Below are 16,594 nucleotides of genomic sequence, written 5' to 3'. Positions count from 1 at the left end.
GGTGTCTATTCTCTTGGCTTCCTCCCTGCCAGGCTACAGGTTAGCAGTGGTTGCGTTCCTTTACCGTCGATCTGTGGCCTCTCCAACAGCTCTAGCTCCAGCAATAGCTCCAGCCTCAGCTCTCACTGAGTTCCTGCCCACTCTCTCCTCTGGGTCTTTAGGTCTAGGTTGGTTAAGGCCATTGCTAGCACTTTCCCACCCCCCAGTCATGTGCCCCATCATCCCTTGTACTTTTCCCTTAATCCTGCCCATGGCTCTGTATACCATCCTCACTTTCCCTGTTTGAGTGTGCCATTTGTTTCCTGCCAGGACACTGGGTAATTCAAAACCCTTTTAATTCTTTTTACACATGAGGAAACTGAGGCCTAAGAGGCTTGGTAACTTCTCCAGGGCTGGAATTTAAGCCAAGGTGTCTGACTCCAGTGGTAATCCTCACAGCCTGTACACATCAATTCAATTACTGTTCACATTAATTACTCTCTGAATCACAGTTTCCCCATTTGCAAAACGAGGTCAGTAACAATAACTCCTTATAGGGTTCTAGCTAACACTCAATAAATATTAGCTATTGTTATTATTTGCAACAAAAAAGGACCTTGATGAGGATAGAAGTTCCCAATTTACAGGGTCTTGGTAAGGATGAATTGGCTAGCAGGTGTGTTGCACCAGCACAGGGCCTGGCACACACTAGCCACTTAATACATGCCATTAAACATTAGTCACATCTATTGTTCTTTTCCCATGCCACACTCTTTAGGAACATGATCTTGAATTCTATGTGAGCAAAATTTGAGTTGAGAGGCACTTTACATATATTGTCTCATGTAAATGTCATAATGAACTAAGAGGTGAGTTATTCCAGTTTTACCAATGTGGAAGCTGAGGTCCAAGGAGTTAAATAACTTACCTAAGCTCACTACTACATCTGGTAGTGAAAGATCAAGGATTCCAACCCAGACATATCTGACTCCACATTTATTTGAGCCAAGGAAAACTTGTTAATAGAGCTAGTATTCAGCTGGTAAGCACTGGTGTGATAGGTTCCACTTTAAATATTGAATATTTCCCCATTGGGTGAAATGGCTGCTGCCTCAAGTCTCTTGAGTAGGACCTGCCCACCCATTCCCCCTCCGTCCCCACGACTCCTAGCTGCAAAGACAGGGCCTGCTCTGATGGGTCTGTGCCCACCCCTTATCAGTTTTTAATGTTCAGAATATCGCTCCTAGAAACAAATCCAGTAAATGAAACTCGATAATCATACACAAACCTTTTAGAAATCCAAGAAGGAGGATGACCTGAGTGTTTTTTTAGAGCATTGCCGAAAATTCTGATCATTTCTGTACCTCTGTCCTGTGGCTGATTTCCTTGGAGGGATAAGCCCCAGAGGGAGCTTTAGGGTGAATGTATGGAAGGGTGGCTTGTCTGTCCCCATCGTCAAGAAAGCCCAGTTCTGTTTCTGGGCCGTCCCTGTTTCAGCCTTGATTGCACCTCTGTCCTGAACCCCAAGTCCCTGTGGTCCTTTTAGAATAACCCAGAGAGAAAATAGTTGTGCACACAGTGTGAGGCAGAGAGGGGAGGAGCCAGCTTTTTCCCCAGGCTTCTGGGTTTGAAGTCAGTCATGCTGGGCTTCCATGTTTTACCTTAAAGAGGGAGACTGGCAGCTTGCTAAGAGCCTGAAGGCTGCTCCTAACCTCTGTGTTGCTGAGCTAGTAGCTGGCAGCCCTTCATCGTCACCTATACAGTTGCCCCATTTCCCTGGGTGCCGTCCATGTCTGAAGAAGGCTGGGTTTGGGGGCTTTTCCTTGTTTAATGGCTGAGGGGGAGTTTGGAGATTTGTAGGAGAAAGTCTGCAGAATAGATAGTGAGTTAAGAAACTCAAAGTCAGGGTTCATGAGATAGAGGGCTGGGGCTAGTGGAAGGAGGAGGAAGCTAAGGGAGTGTCAGTCATTGGGGGATTTGATGCCGAGGACAGTTTTCCTCTGTTTCCTTTCAGACCTTTCTGCAGTGTGTCAGGCGCTGCCCCTGCTGTGAGGATCTGCCAAGGCCAGCCCTTGCCCTTTATAAATCTCCTTTCTCTTTCTTTCTTTCAAAATGGACTTGCCCTGGATTAATAAAGATATTCTGGAGAGCTTCCTATCTCTGCCTGGCATTATGCTTTAATAATACTACTACTCCAAACTTTAATCTAAAGTAGAGAGGAATTGAAAAAAAAATCACAAAGAAAAGCAAACCTCCATAATCAAAAGAGATAGGGTTAGGGGCAAAAGAAAGGACCAGATGACACCCGGGTGAAATGGTGGCATTTAATCAGGCATTAGGCAGGAAGTGGGTGAGGCAATACCAGAATAACAAGAACCAACCTGAACCCTCTAATGGAAACTTTGTCAGGGTTTTCAAATACTCCAGTGCCCTTTAAAACCATTTTCCCTTCTGCCCTTATGTTTTTGTCCAGGCCTATAGGGGAAAGTGAAATAATCGAAAGCGAAATGCTGGCTCTATTGACTTTTCTTTCAAAGGGAAAACAGTGCGCAAGTTTCATAGGAAACCCTCTTGCTGAGTGAATGGCCCTTGAGAACAGGACTGGCTACGTGATTTGCAGGGCCCAGCGCGAAATGGAAATGTGAGGCCTCTTGTTCAAAGTGTTAAAAAATTTTAAGGTGACAGGTGAACATGAAACCAAATGTGGGACCTTTCTGAGCTCAGAGGCCCTGTGTGACTACAGAGGTCATACTCCCAGAAGCTGGTCCTGCTTAGGAGTCTCTGAAGGTTTACATTATTCTCATTTTCTGACTTAATAATACTGCTTCCTCCATTTTCAAAGCATCAGGGATGTGATGATTGTCTCTGTGTGTGTGTGTGTGTGTGTGTGTGTACTTCAGTGCTATTTTTAGGCACTTAAGTTTATTTTCAAAATGGCTCTTTAAAACCTCAAACATTTCTAACTGGCAGTTGAGAATGTCTTAGATCTCAATCTGAGTAGGAAACACTGCTGCCTAGGGACCTACATGTTAGAGGGGTCAGCTCTCTTGTTCAGCTCAACTCAAATCTGAGGGGCCAAAGAGACATGCCTTCCCAGACAAGTGCCCAGGTGGCTAAGCCCTCAGAATTCCTTGTCCAGATGGCCCTGACCTGCTCCCAGGAATGGGCGGGCATCTTCCTCAGGTACTTCTTCCCAAGGGTGAACCTTACTACTAGTATTAGCACCCCCTGGCCTAAGATTTGGCCAAGTGACAGCTGTTTAGGGGTAAGGAAAGGGGGTAGTATTGGCAGAACTTGGACATGTGGGCTGGTTTGGGATGTTCTTGCCTGTTTTTTGAGGCCCCTTGCTGTGCCAGAGGGAGTTGGAGGGAGGAAGGGCTAGGGATAGGTGTTTCCCTCCACACTGCTACATTCTACACAAGAATTCCAAGCACTCTGAGGTTTCTAAATTATAACTTGGCTTTTTAGGCCATTATCGAAGGTATATTTGTCACGATAGCATCAAACATATTTAACAGTTTGCTAGCTTAATTTATAACTTATAAACATCTAGACTTACAGTTTGTGGGCTTCCATTTGTGTTCTTGCCATGGGTTCTGCAAACATTAGGGGCAGATGTGAATGGCAGGCAGCAACGAAAGTGTATATCTCCGTAATGAAATTGAACACTAGCTTCCTCATAAACAGTTTTATAATTCATTTACTCTAACTTTGCATATGTGTGTGTGTGTAATATTTATTTATACATTTTGACAAACACAGTTTCTGTTTTGATTAGTGGAATACAGCAGCTTTTTAGGATGTAATTATTAATTATACATTTACCACATCCAGTTTCAAGTACATTTCTCCTCCAAATGCTTCTTAATTTAGTAAGAATATTGTTTTTATCACAACACTGGACTCTGCTAAAATTTGTTATCTCTGTACCACAGAAGAAATAATTTTATCTTTAATGTTGATCTTTTTATGTGAGCCTATGATAGCATTCATGATAATGTCAGATATTTCTTATTGACAAAATGAATATTCAAAAGATGTATTTTGATTTCATGAATTTAATAAAGAAAAACAAATCATTATTGGAACTAACTGATTTTCCCTCTGATGTATCTAGGGCACTGGAATAAAACTGGCCTCGTTCAACTGTTCGTGCAATTCTTCCAGCAATGGAGTTATCACTTCACTTTTCATGTGTCCAAAAGGAAACTTGGAACTGAAGTGGGCGAATTTAATGAAGAAGAACAAACATTTGAGGTAAGTGAAAAGTCATGCTTCAGTGAGAGATTTGTAAACACGTTTTCTGCAGGCGCACATGTTTGGATATAGTCTTAAAGTAACTTCTAACTTTTGGAATAGATGCTCATACTTCTTCCAAAGATTCGTGTCTTCTGGTTTTCATGTGGTCAGTGGTATCACTTAGCCCTCATGACAGATGGTAAACTGTGTTGATAAACATTCTTTGTAACATCCATATTCATCATCAACTTTCTTGTGAAATTGAATTTAGAGCTTAATTTTTTGCTAAACATGTGCTTTTGGCTTTTTGAGTTCTTGGCTGCTGAAAGAGTTTATTGCAAAATAAAACAGCATTACTAAATAATAGCTACTGCTATATGTATATAAATCATACGGTGAATCACAAACCTGTGTAATGATCGTTTTCAGGCTGCTCTCTATAAGCTCTATGATAAGATGGCCCAGCCTCTAGTTCCCATTTATGTTTCCCACCTAACCAATGAAGGCTCACATTTCTACTGACCCTACCAACTGATGGCTCAGTGGCTATATGCATTTGGAAGGGTGTGGGTGTGGCATAGGCCACAGCACAACTGACTGGCCCAACTATGGCTTGTAGGGGCAGGAATATTCAGTCCTTCTCAACTGCCACCTAAACTGCAAGAAATTAGCTTCCTGAGCTCTCTCTTGCCTGAGGGCACTGCATTTACCAGCAGGTAATGTGTGTGCTGTCTTTGAAAGGAAGGAACTTGTTAAACTGAGTCTGGAAAAAATAGGGAAAAGAGAGATGGGTTATTGCTAGACATCTTTTAGACTTAATCATATGTTAAAGTAAAAAATCTGTTTATTGTGCATACATCTCCCACAGTACTAGCCAAGACCATGTCAGAAGCTGAAATACAAAGTAGAAGTCTACCAATGCAGCTATTAATAATTCTTTATTAAAAAATTAAAAATCTGAGGGAAATGTTAGGGCAGTTGGGACCCTTGGACAACAGGTATAAACTGGGATTGTCCCACTTACAGGAAAATAAAGAAGCTTCATTTTTCTTTGCCCCTTTGGGAATGGTGTTTGTAATTTTGCTACCTGGTATACTAGTGTGTCTGAGTTTTCTAAAGGTGTGGTTTCCTAGGTTTGAGTTCACTTAACTAATGGCAATCCATGAGCCCAGGATGCCAGCTTGATACCTGTGGCTGTGTGACCATCAGTCTATTTCTTTTGTCATTGAAAGTAATTCAAAAGCTGCCTGATTGGCTAGGCTGTCTTGGTCATTTAGTTATAAGGATAGAGCTGAGCAAGCCAGGGGACAAAAAGACCTAGCACATGCTATGTAGTTAATAAATATTTCAATAAAGGAGTCATTGTTGGAGGTGTTATTGAAAGCCACCAACTTCCTCGGGTCTGTTTTCCTTGTAACAGTAGTGATCTCAGAGGAGCTTCCATGGCTGTGTGTTTATAACTCATATAAACATATAGATATTTAATGGAAATCTAAATAAAAAATCAAAAAGTAATGTCAGTAGCTTCTTAAAAGTCATCATAAAATGACCTTACATCATTCAAAATGTCAATAAACAACTGCCCCATTAGAGCACCAGAATCACAAGATCTTGCAAGGAGGTTTACTGCAAGAAAAGAGAGACCACTTGTTTCAGAATCACTGGGTGAAGACGTGCCTATCACATTTTACTGTTCCTGGAATGCCTACTACAGCTTTTGCCTCTGCTTGACATGTCAAGCTATCTAGCTAAGTGCTGATATTCGATATTTTTTGATGTCCTAATCTGATGCTCATTCAATAGAAGACACTGCTGAATTTTGCAGACTTGCAGAAATGGAAATTCTAGTTGTTAATGCTGTTCTTACCTTGCTGCTTTGGTTCCAGGCTTTAAATTGATTTTTTTCTGGGCTTTTAATTAAGTAGATGAACAGGAACATAATGGGACAGTGGTTAACATTAGGATCAGTCTGAGGTTCTCTCAGCACTAACCACATCCTGCTTCAATTCTTTTTAATTTTTATTTTTCAGCACTGAGGAGAGTGGACATTACCGTATACATTTAGTCTCTCCCAAGAATGTCATAGAGGGACCAGATGTATTTTCTCAAAGGACATAGATACCTATATTAGACACGAGGAGAATTTTCTAGTTAGTCCCTAAGAGGTAGGGTGGCACTGTGTGTTCTGGAATTTTGTTGCTTAAATTCTGACAAAATAAAATAACTTGTATTGCTATGAAAATAACACTGGGAGAAAAAAAAAATCACGTTAGCATAGGCTTTATCAAAGAGTGTTATATGGAACGTGAGTCACGTGAGCTGCTCCAAGAAAAGAGGGCTCTGTGGCCAAGACCCACCTCACCTTGCTCATGGAGGTTCCCAACATACGTTAACATAATAAAGAATTTGATTGATCCTGCAATGAAGAAACCATTCTTGGAGCTTTCTGAAGCTTTCTAGAGTTTATCATGAAGCCCTTATTCTGTGTTGCTTCCTGTAGAAACACTGTAGTGGTGTCATATTTTTTCTTTAAGTCTGTTTTCTTGCATTCATTGGGCTAATGACTAACTTTCTACAGTCCCAAGACATTATTTCCTATTTATTTTATCTAAGCTAAATCTAGATGTATTTTCTTTCAGTTCTTCTCTGCCAATAGACGATGATAACCCCTCCAAATGCTCTTAGTGTTATGTGATCTTATAAAATCAGTGATTCTCTTTTCAGAGCTCATGAGTTTCTGTTATCCAGTGTCATTTCTTACCTTTCTTTGCTTCTTGATTTTCGAAGCTTTGTTATCTTCTATTCCATAGTAGAACCATTGAAATTTAGCTCAGTTTGAAATTTGGTCAGTTTCTGTTTCTCTCATTCCCATTTCTCTTATCCCCAAATGTCACTTTGCTCTCAGATTTGATCAGTACAATAAACACTGATCTGTTTTACTTGGGTCTGTCATTCTGATAAAATGAAAACATCCCAGACTATGGATGTAATATTTTGACAGACTAATATTGACCTTATTCACATTTCCCCCCCCGAATAGTAGATTTACTACACTTTTTTTTTTCCTGCAGTACAAGTCTGAATACCTACTGAAAGTGTAGAATCCAGGCCAGCAGTCTCAGTGGGGTATCTTTCTGCCCTGTTGTAGGAGTGAAAATCCGGATTCATTCAATTTATTCGAGAAAATGTGTGTGCCTTTGACATGCTAGGCATTAGGGTACAGTGACAGGGAGAATAGTACAGGCAGGCCCCTGCTTTCAGGAAACATAGATGCGAGTGTTGTCAGTGACTTCTGTTATAGTGTGTAATATAATTTTTTTTTTTATTTTAAAAAAGCTGTCTTGATCCAGTTCTGAGGACCTGTCTGGAAGCCGGTGGTTCCTCTTTTTGAGCAGCTGATTAAGTCCACATCCCCAGTGACTTCCCTTTCGAACTCTTCCACTCCTGGCGTCTGTGCGCCAGCCTTAACTGGCCCAGGGCCAGGTACCAGACAACTAAAAACAGCCCCTAAATCCTGGAGCCTGTGAAATTATTCAAATCAGCCAATTCACAGGGAGCCTGCTAAACCTAGTTAACCCCAGCTTGCTTGTCACACATCAGCTGCCCCTGCCCCAGGGTGTAACCCTCAGTGTGGCTCTGCCTGGACGCCTTCTCTACTTTGGCAAATAACAAAAAGTTCTCCTTTTCATCTATCCAGATGTCAGTGGGTCGTGTCCTGCCACCAAAGAACTTTAAAATCTAGTAAAACCCAGCTGCAAGCAAAATTTTGGTTTTTCTTTTTTATTGTTATGAAAATTTCAAAGGACTTAAAATAGTACTAATTGGTGGTGAAAAAGAGGGGATAAGGATTTTAAGAGAAGGGAGGAATTAAAAAAAATTAAGTAACTTAGTTCCCTCACCAAGGACTTTAGCAGCTTAATACACCCCATATATTCATCTGTTTATTGTGTGCTTATTGAGCAGTTGCTGTGGCCCTGGTAATATAATGCTCTAGGAGGTGTGCAAGAACAGAAAACGTGTACCCTTTTCTTGAGAAACCTACAGATTAATTAAGACATGACGTGCACCTAAAATGATTAGAGAGACAAAATCAAGTATGTAGTACTATAACTAAACCACCCCTAAGTCCAAAAAATGACAAAAAATACTAAAGAACCAGAGAAATAAATTTGCTTGCAATTTTCAATAATAGCTAACTTTAAAATAATTTTTAACTTTCCTAGTAAGTTGGCTGCAGAAATGTTTGCATTACTGCTCTTTTCCTCCATTCATTTTTCCCTGCTCTGAAACCCTTTCTCTGAGGGTCATAGGGCCTGGCAATCTCTAACCCTGCTTTGCAAACCTCGGATGGTTCAGAGTCACGTGATTTTGAACTGAAGCTGGTAACGAGGTTCTCTCAAGGGATGGATTTTGGAGGACTGTGTTGGCAGTTCAGATCAGATGAAGCTATTTCTTTTAAAGCTTGGGTGTGTTTCAAAAAGGAAAATGGTTTCAGCCCAAATCCATTTGCAACACCAACCTTCCTCATTGGGGAATTGAATGCTTAGCTAGTTTATTTTTGATAGGCAGGCTTCTGTGTGTTTTAAATGATGGCTGACTGGCCTAGAAGCTGAGTTTCTCCAGAAGGCATTTGGCGGTGTTCCATGATCTTCAGTGGAACTCACACTTTTTTCCTGGAGGAGAAGGAGGAAACTGTAGTTGATTAAGGCTCTGCCGTTTCTCTAGACTCAATCCACTGACTTTCAACAATTCTTCCCACCAATACTTTCTTATTGAACATCTACCCTGTGTAAAGGAGAGTATGGTCTCAGCAAGGGATGCCAAGCACTCCAGCAGAGAGCTGGGGCATGGACTCTATACAAGGCAGAATGTGGGCCTGGCCATAAAAGAGATATAAAGTGTTGTGTACATGGAGTGAAAGAGTCACTTCAAACTGGGTGAATCAGGGAGAGCTCTACAGAGAGCATGACACTTGGAGATCAGGTTTGATCTGGCAACTAGAGAAGGAATCAGCAAACTGAAGCCTATGGGCCAAATCTGTCCTCTCCTCCTGTTTTTATAAATAAAGGTGTATTGGAACTCAGTCATGTTCACTTATTGATGTATCATCTGTGACTGCTTTCATGCAACAACAGCTGAGCTGAGTAATTGGGACAGAGATTGTATAGCCCTTAAAGCCTAAGAAATTTACTATCTACCTTCTTACAGAAAAAGTTTGTGACCCCTGGTTTAAAGTCAGTTGCTTGAGGGACTTGATATATGGCCTTGATATTTGGATTTGACATAGGCCAAAATATATGATTTCATCTGACAGACATACTGGAAACAGAATGTTTCTGAGCCTTGGGAGTGTTTGTGTGTTTACGATGGCACTGAACTTCAGGACAGGGAGTGTGATAGATGAGCTGCAGAAGAGAGGTGCTACAGGTTGGAAAAAAAATTCAGAAGTTCACGTTGTCACCTAAGTGAAAAATAATGAATGTGGATTAAGAGGATATCTGTGATGAAAGGGAGAGGGCTCAGAAAACCATTGTGAATAAAGCTCTAGAAGGGTGAACTAAAGGAAAGACAGAATTGAGGATGACTCCAGGGTCTTGAGCCTGGGTGAATGGGGATGTCAATGATTCCTTCTCTGAAAACATATTGACCTGAACAGGACAAATTTTCCCTTCTTCCACCCTACTCCGATTAGGAGGAGGGATAAACCTGGAGTGGCCCCATCACTCCAGGGCAGCTGGTGTTCGGAGGAGAGATAGTCAGAAGCTATTGTTACAGAGGAAACAAGACTCAAAGCCTTGCTTGTGGAAGAATATCTGGTCCTAGATAGGAAGTCAGCCTATGTTGTCTCTGAGAAAAAAAACACTCCATGAGTTGGAGGAGTATCCTTATATCTTAGGTCATCTTGCAGTATTGCCAGATAAAATATAAATTGCCTGGTTAAATTTAAATTTCAGATCAACGAGGAAAAATTTTCTTTGTATAAGTATGTCCCAAATATTACCCAGGACATATTTGTACTAAAAATGATTAGTTCTTGATCTGAAATTCAAATTTAACTAGGCATCAATTTCAGATCAACAATGAATAACTTCGTAATATATGTCCCAAGTATGGGATACATTTATACCAAAAAATTTTCTGTTGGTTCTCTAAAATTCTAATTTAATTGGGCTTTTTTCCCCCTAAATCTGACAACCCTACCTGTAAAGTAAATAGCCAAAGTTTTCACTTTGCGGGAGACTGAAAAAGAATTGGGGCACCAGTATTTGCTTTCCTTCAGAGGAGTAGAGTTGACTCCTTCAGCCGTTCTGGAGCCCACAGTGAGCAGAGGATAGCTCAGTGAACGTCAGGCCAGGGTGCTGGGCGCTAATTAAGAGGGCAGATAGAGGATGGACCAAGGGGTGTGGTCGCGTGAAGTTTCCAGTGGTGGTGGTTTGGACATCCAACTGGGGGACTGGAATAAGGGGTTGGAGTACAGAGGGTCTGGATTAGAGAGAGGGAGTGAATTCAAGACAGGGACAGATTCCTTAGAGGAGCCTCTTTTCAAAGACGCAATTTTGGAAGGAATTTTCTTGGGGTAGAACAAAGCAACAGCTCTGCTAGATAAAGGTCCCAGCTTCTCACACTTGCTCCAATGTGGAGATCCGCCTACTTCATACCTCTGAATCTTTGATACATTTGTTCAGTGACAGGATGGCCATATTCATCCCAGTTATCTTATAGAGCTATGTGATCATTAATTTTATGCATCAACCTTACTAGGCTGTGGTATCCATTGGTTTGGTCAAGCACCAGTCTAGATGTTGCTGTGAAGGTATTTTTTAGATGAGGTTAACATTTAAATCTATAGACTTTGAGTAAAGAAGATCACCCTCCATAATGTGGGTAAACCTCATCCAATCAGCTGAAGGCCTTAGGAGAAAAGGCTGAGGTGACCAGAAGAGGAAGGAATTCTGTCTCCAGACTGCCTTCTAACTCAAGACTGTAACGTTGTCCCCTGCCGGAATTTCCAGCCTGACAGCCTGCCCCGAAGATTTTGGACGTGCTAGCCCCACAATTGGCATTAGCCAATTCCTTAAAATAAAATAAATCTCTTTTTCTGTGTCTCTCTTTGTCATGTATGTGTGTGTGCGTGTACACACACACACACACACACACACACACACACACACACACACACATTCTATTGGTTCTGTTTCTCTGGAGAACCCTAATACAGGCAGGCAGGTGATCCTGAGTAGCACTGACCCCCATCCACGTCCTCAGATTCCCACTGGGAGTTGAATCTTGTGGAGCCACTGCTGGTTTCTCATAGATTCCTCTCCTCAACCCCAAGCCTGAGCAAGAGTAAGACCAAATTCCCTGGTTGCCCACACAGGTCATCAAGATGTGTTCTTTCAATCAGGGGAAGGCAGGATCTGCCATACCTGGGTTACACATCTCAAAGCCATCATGCATGGGAGTAGGGTTATTCCCCATAGCTGGATGGGTGCAGCCTTGGCCTTGGAATTTGGGGAGTGAGAATTGCCCTCTGACCTCAGGCATACCTGCAATACAGCAGCTGCAGAGTGTGCTGTTAAAATAGTGTGTGTCTAGGAAGACTGCTTCTCCGTATTTTTTTCCCTTCTTTATCCAGTCTCCTCACTGGAGAGATGATACAAACAAAGACATGCAGGTTTATATTAAAAATCTTTGGTGGATGGCATATCTGTCTGCTCTCCTCCCAGCTCCCTAGCAACAGCTATGTCATTCTTTTATAAATCTTTTCATGGAAATTCTAGCTTTTCTATGTGAGTTTCTCTCTGTTTTTTTGTCTCTCAGTGTCTTTCCCTCTGCCTGTGTCTATTTCTCCTTCTCTCCTTTCCTCCCCTGCTTCTCGCTGTCTCTGTCTCTCTGCATGTTTCTTTCTCTCTGGTGTGATTTCCCACATTAGCCACTGTCCATTCCTTTGATTCCTTCTTGGCAACAAGAGTTACGGCACCATTATGCAGCAAGCAGTCCTGCTTCCCTGCTACCTTAAAATAATAATGTTTCATGGTGACAAATGGATATAGATAACAATGAAAGTAAAATGCTTAGCAGGCAGGGGTGCGACCGGGTCAGATTTCTCTGCCTGGCAAAAACAGAGGGTATCCTGAAAATCCCTAAAGAAAGGAATATATATGTGGGGATAGCTGGTGATGTTTGCCAGGTGGACACTGCTGCTGTTTTATTTTTAATTTAGCTCCTGTAAATTGTGAGAGTAAGTTCTCAAAGGCAGAATAATAGTTATTCTTAATAAATAAAAAAAAAAATAAATAAATAAAAAAAACTAAATAAATAAAAAAAAAAAACTAAGGTTTTGTCATTGTCCTAAGAAACTTAAAAAATATTAACAGATTTTAAAATCTGGTTTTACGTTTGCTATTGTTCTTTGATTTAAAAAAAAAATCAAAGCAAAAAATAAGACAATTTGAATTAATGAAGGCATATAATCTTTTTTGTACCCCAGTAGCTGAAGTTTCTACATCGTGTCAGAAAAGGTCCAATTAAATTCAAAGAAAAAAGAAAAGAGAATGACTTTTTCTAGACCTCCTTTGCCTCTCTACCACTAAGAGGAGACAAAAATCCTAATACCCAAGAAATCTTCAACCAAAAGCTGTTTGCATGCACGTGTGTGTGTGTGTGTGTGTGTGTGTGTGTGTGTGTTTTACACACCGCATGTGTGCCTTCCCCTGGGTACAGATGGCTACTCCAGCAGCAGCGCATGTCCGATGTGTATGATGTGTATGTCTGAAAGTTGGCTTGGTTGTGTGCATGGAAAGAAGAAAACAAGAGAGGGAGGTAAAAACCACACAAGCCTAAATCAAAAGCAACTGTTGTACTATGAGGAAAGCAGGCAGACCTTGCTTTGTGCACACGCCACTCTTTCTTTGCCGCCCAGACTGATCTTTGAAATGAAATAAAGAAGCATGGCAAACTAACTGAAACATAGGTAGAAATAATAGATTTGGGTTTCAGAAAGAAAAAAAAATAACCTGGCATAGCTTGAAAGGCACTCATTTCATAACAACACATGTGCAAAGAATTACAGTAATTGCAGTGCACACATCGGTAACAGACAGAGTGAACAATGAATATTAAAAACACATTCCTAGAGCTGGCCCCTTGGCTTGGCAGGAGCGCACATCGTGGAGACCTACGCGGGAGTCAAAGGAAGGCTCTTGGCTTCCAGAGCTGTCAGGGCTTGGCAGGAACTGAGGAGGAAAGAGGAGGGAGGAAGGTGGCAGTGATTGTCCCCGTCACTGACTCCTGTCTCCCACTGACAGAGCCCTAGGGTGGCTTCAGGAGAGTTGCCTAGAGGAAGTCTGCCTTCAGCCTTTTGGGGCTCTGCTTCAGAGCTGAATTTGAGCCAGACTGAGAAGGAGGAGGGTTGGGGATAGAAAAACAAACACCAGAGAACAGACAGAAGGTAATGCTGGGAACACCCAGACAGTGTCCCGGTCCTCTCTCTCAAGGCTCGCCTCCAGCAGGATCCAGCAGGATGGACTTCACTGCTGTGGAGACGCAAACTGGAAACGTGTTTTTCTTCTGTGGACTAAATACATTGATTTGCCTTTTTCCCTACAGTATTTGCTATGCGGTGACATTTAAGTCTGTAGGGGGGTGAATTCTCCTGGTGGTGTGTTCCAGAGCCTTCAAAGGCACATTAACCAAACATCCAAGGTACACAATGATCTTTTCACTGTGAATCCTTTCCCTCATCAGCAAAGACAAAAGCCCTTCCCTTAAGCACAGCTTTGGTTTCGAATGTTCAGATTTTGCCTCTTGCCGTTGGATCCTTGCAACATTGGCAATGAGACAGGCCAGGGGGTGAGAATCTCTAACCAGAGAGTTTGGTTCACACACTGGGAGCCAAGACCCGAGGATTCTTAACCTGTGGGCCATGAATATCCAAGGGGTTGATGAAGTAGAAATCAGGGAGATCCATACACTTGGATGGGAAAAGAATGACCTCTTTATTTTTGCTGATCTCTGAGAGTTAGTTAGCATACCTTTACATTACAAATGTAGGAAACAAACCATGATAGTACTAGTAATACGGATGACTTTGTCAACAGTAAAACTCACGGGTATTTTCATGTCATTTTACTGTTGTTTCAGATATCTCTAATTATTATTTATGCTCATCACTACTAGGAATTTTGGTAATTATTAGACCTGTCAGAAGATCTTGTTATTTTATGCACTAGTGAAGAAGCACATAGTATAATAAAATAATCTGGTAATTATATTTTAGTATATTGGTTTCCCTTGACATGTTATATACTATATTTTATTCTTTTTAGAAAGATTATTCTGAGAAGCATCCACAGGCCATTTGGCCTCACTGTGGAGGGCTCCACGGCACACACCACATTTACCTGAAGAAGGACCCAGTCTCTAAAGCAGTCATGAGGAGCTGGGGGATTCCCAGCTTCCCACAGTGATTCCTCAGTGGGCCGGCCTTAGGCATGTCTCTATACACGAGGGAGAGAAGGGAAAGGCAAACATGTTTCCAGACCCAACACTGAGGACTTAACAAAGGAACTTCTTACTTGTCCACCCTTTAGATATTCTCAACAAACCTTAGCATTTGCAAGACAAAAATTCGCATTTTCTCTTCAGTGATTTGTGGCAGAGCTCCAAAATGATTTCATTAAAAAGAAAATAAAATAAACCCCTCAAACAACTTCTCCAGTTTCTCCAGATGTTGGCCAAGAGTATTTGCCATAGAATCACAGTTGATAGGGTAGAGAAAGGCTGACAAGGAACTAACTGTATTTGCCAGTTTCCAAACCAAGGGCGGAAGTAACAGCTATTAGAGTGCTAGTAAGAGAATCAGATGATACAAGACAACAGAGGGATGACATCTTTTAAATTAAGGAGTCAGCTAAGGGAGCTGACACCCATACATGTCACAGAGACAAATTAGAAAGTCCTTGCATTTCTACTTGTCCTCGTGGTAAAGGAGAGGAGTAGTTCAGAGTTGGAAGCAACGGTTTATTTGATTTATCAAAACCTGAAATCCTGCTGAACTCTGGTACCAGTGCAGAATCTAGCATTTGAAGGGATGCTGGGAGTAACAGGCTTATTCACAATCCTCAAAAATATGAACCTCAGCATCTGACTTACAAGGGACAAAAATACTGTCCTAAAAGAAAATATGTAGAATATTAGCAATCTTCATAGACACTTTTTTTAACTTGGACAGAAATAATATTTTACTAGAGTTCTTGATACAGTCATTTAAGAAAGTCAGGAAATATAGAGAGAAAGATAGATATATAGATGATAAATAGATAATTTGGTAAGATCTAGGTCTATTATGTATCAGACACTACATTTGTTTTTAAAATACATTTATCTATCTCATTTAATCTTTCAGCATTTCCATAAGATTTTATTAGCCCAAGTTTTTCACATGGGGGCAAGCTTAGAGGATGAAATAACTTGATTGAGGTCACAGAGCTAATCAATAGGATTTAAACACAGGTTTGTCTGACCCCAGAGCCACCATTCCATTATTTCAAGTGGCTTCAATTATTTTAAAAATTGCTGTGATTGAATCCTTAAAACACAAGAAGTTGTTATAGAGCTGAAGGATCAAATTTCAAGTTAGAAACGTAAATGGCAATGTGATAACACGTTATATATTGATAAAAGAAACTTTACGATATCCAACAAAATTGTTTCTCATATGCAGAAAGTCAAATGGGCTTGTCCACCTATTTTAATCATTAACATTAATATATAATCATTTTATATAAGTAAGTATAAAAGCACGTACCTGGAATTTAAGAGCTCATTAAATATGTAGTAGTTGTCTGTATGTACCTGTTTTCAAAATGTGAAACTGTCATCTCTAATTTTTTTTTTTTTTTTGGCTGTACGTGGGCCTCTCACTGCTGTGGCCTCTCCCGCTGCGGAGCACAGGCTCCGGACGCGCGGGCTCAGCAGCCACGGCTCACGGGCCCAGCCGCTCCGCGGCACACGGGGTCCTCCCGGACCGGGGCACGAACCCGTGTCCGCTACATCGGCAGGCGGACTCTCAACCACTGCGCCACCAGGGAAGCCCTGTCATCTCTAATTATTATAAAATTTGGTGCATGAGACCAAATTTCATTGTGTTCAAAGTGTACTTCTGTGCCAATTGCCACCCCTTACCTACTGTATCTGCAGAGTACCCAGGGTTAGAGCTAAGGCCTTGATGACAGCTATCAATAATTAAGTATAAAGTAACAATAGGAAATATCAAGCTCATGCCAAGATATCCATCATGGAATTGCTGCTCTTCAGGATCCATATGCCTCCTCCCATTTTAAGTAAAGCCATGATGAGAGAATGAACATATTTT

General features: G+C 41.2%; 1 long non-coding RNA gene across 1 annotated transcript in view; it reads left to right on the top strand.

The window, feature by feature from the left end:
* The window catches only part of LOC132524708 (uncharacterized), a 437,056-nt gene that overhangs the window by 206,887 nt on the left and 213,575 nt on the right, over positions 1 to 16,594 (top strand). Inside the window, exon 4 of the long non-coding RNA XR_009541987.1 lies at positions 4,097 to 4,236. This is a non-coding gene — a long non-coding RNA (uncharacterized LOC132524708). The remainder of the gene's footprint in view (positions 1 to 4,096; positions 4,237 to 16,594) is intronic.

The sequence above is a fragment of the Lagenorhynchus albirostris genome, chromosome 8 (assembly GCF_949774975.1).
Source record: "Lagenorhynchus albirostris chromosome 8, mLagAlb1.1, whole genome shotgun sequence".
In the NCBI taxonomy this organism is placed as follows: domain Eukaryota; kingdom Metazoa; phylum Chordata; class Mammalia; order Artiodactyla; family Delphinidae; genus Lagenorhynchus; species Lagenorhynchus albirostris.
Note: the sequence above shows the minus strand (reverse complement) of the source record. Positions and strands in the feature narration are given on the sequence as shown.